Raw genomic sequence first — 2,500 nt, 5'->3', positions numbered from 1 at the left:
CGGAGTTAGGCGAGTAGACGCTTTCGGTGCGACCACCCGTGCTCCCAACTGAGCTTGCCGCTGCCGACAGAGGCCCGGGAGCGTGCTGTCGTGGCATTGCCGGCGGGAGACAACACGCGCCACCTACGGTGACCGGCAGCTCCAACGCCAGCGCCACAGAAGGACAAAAGCCCCACTTGGGTGCCGAAGCGAACTCTCCCAGCACAGCGCACACGCCAACACATCCGCACAGCTGCGATACAAACCACCAGCGAGAACCGCTGGGGCGACCGAGCAGCAGACGGCGTCGCGGCGCCGAGCGCCGGGCGGCGGCGCATCCTCAACGCACACAGTCCTCAATCGGACCAGCACACTGCAGATGTCCACCGCGCTTCGCACCGGGCCCGCGAGGACCTACTTTGGCCGCACGGCGCCGCGCGCAGGGTGCGCCGGCGCGCAGCTGCGACGCCTGCCGCGTCCGTCGGCCGGCGCGCCTGCCACTGGCCGCCCCCACCAGCCGGCTGTAGCGCGTGCGCCCACGCACCGCGCGGCCAGCACGCCGGGAGGCGCCCCCTCACCGGCCGGGGACGGTCCCACCCAGCCACCGCCGCGTATCGCTTCACACCCAGATGCCGTTCAGTTTCGTCGGCATGGTGGGTATCGCTGGAACAACCGGTTAGTACCTCAACCTATCGTCGCCATCACCGATTCACCCCTAGCGAGAACAACCGCACCACAACGGGTTACCATTTCTTCATTTGCGTAACTTCACCAGAAAACGTAGGCGTCCATCGCCATTTGCAACTTCAACCATTATTGCATGCCTGTGTCAGGTGTCACGCCACACTACGTCTGCCCACATACACGCAACAAAATGTGCACGCCTAGACAATACGTGGAAGGTGGCCCCCGTACGTATGCGATGTCCATTGCTCGAACGACTGTCAACCGGCTTCTGTAGCATGTCGCAGATATGGAACGCGCTGCACCATGCCATCACGGTGTGTGAGGAGAGACGACTAGGTCCGAATACATCAACAGACAGCTCATGCTGATCGCCATCCACGGCGTCCGTTCCTCCCACACGTCTCTATGGCGTACCACACTGCAATCCAGCTCTCATAGGGAGACGACACGTAGCTGCGTGCACAATATTTGCACTGTATGGTCCGCCGTTTTTGGGCGCAGTCGTTGTACGGTCACACATGTGCCACGATGTATCATTCAGTACATAAGGACGAATGTGCAGTACAGATTGTGGTTCACGCGTACGACATCAGCGGACAGTTGACACAGGCCGCACCACAACGTAGCCTGCGTACGTCGCATGCGAAGGGCATTGAACATGCAAACTTGTCACCAACCACCTTGCGAAGGCAGGGGGCAAGGTGGGGACGTGGGGAGAGGTGGGGGGGGGGGGGGGGCGGCATGTACGCCCTGCTGCCATCCACATTACAGTGTACAGCAGGAGCATGTGGAAAGTCAGCAAGACTTGCAAGGTGTTTAACATGAAGCGATACACAGGGGAGCGGGCAGTGCGAGTAGCGAACTATATTGCGAGGGTTGCGGGTGGGCAACACTACACTAATTGAACGAGTCGTATAACAATTACAGAGCAGGTTTAGGCGACAACGTGGGTTACGATAGGCGACAACGTGGGTTACGTTAGGGGACAACGTGGGTTACGTTAGGGGACAACGTGGGTTACGTTAGGGGACAACGTGGGTTACGTTAGGGGACAACGTGGGTTACGTTAGGGGACAACGTGGGTTACGTTAGGGGACAACGTGGGTTACGTTAGGGGACAACGTGGGTTAGGTTAAGGCACAACATGGGTTAGGTTAAGGCACAACATGGGTTAGGTTAAGGCACAACATGGGTTAGGTTAAGGCACAACATGGGTTAGGTTAAGGCACAACATGGGTTAGGTTACGGCACAACATGGGTTAGGTTAAGGCACAACATGGGTTAGGTTAGGGGACAACATGGGTTAGGTTAGGGGACAACATGGGTTAGGTTAAGGCACAACATGGGTTAGGTTAAGGCACAACATGGGTTAGGTTAGGGGACAACATGGGTTAGGTTAGGGCACAACATGGGTTAGGTTAGGGGACAACATGGGTTAGGTTAGGGGACAACATGGGTTAGGTTAGGGGACAACATGGGTTAGGTTAGGGGACAACATGGGTTAGGTTAGGGGACAACATGGGTTAGGTTAGGGGACAACATGGGTTAGGTTAGGGGACAACATGGGTTAGGTTAAGGCACAACATGGGTTAGGTTAGGGGACAACATGGGTTAGGTTAGGGGACAACATGGGTTAGGTTAGGGGACAACATGGGTTAGGTTAGGGGACAACATGGGTTAGGTTAAGGCACAACATGGGTTAGGTTAGGGCACAACATGGGTTAGGTTAGGGCACAACATGGGTTAGGTTAGGGCACAACATGGGTTAGGTTAGGGGACAACATGGGTTAGGTTAGGGGACAACATGGGTTAGGTTAGGGGACAACATGGGTTA

The sequence above is a fragment of the Schistocerca piceifrons genome, unplaced genomic scaffold (assembly GCF_021461385.2).
Source record: "Schistocerca piceifrons isolate TAMUIC-IGC-003096 unplaced genomic scaffold, iqSchPice1.1 HiC_scaffold_1294, whole genome shotgun sequence".
NCBI lineage: Eukaryota > Metazoa > Arthropoda > Insecta > Orthoptera > Acrididae > Schistocerca > Schistocerca piceifrons.
Note: the sequence above shows the minus strand (reverse complement) of the source record.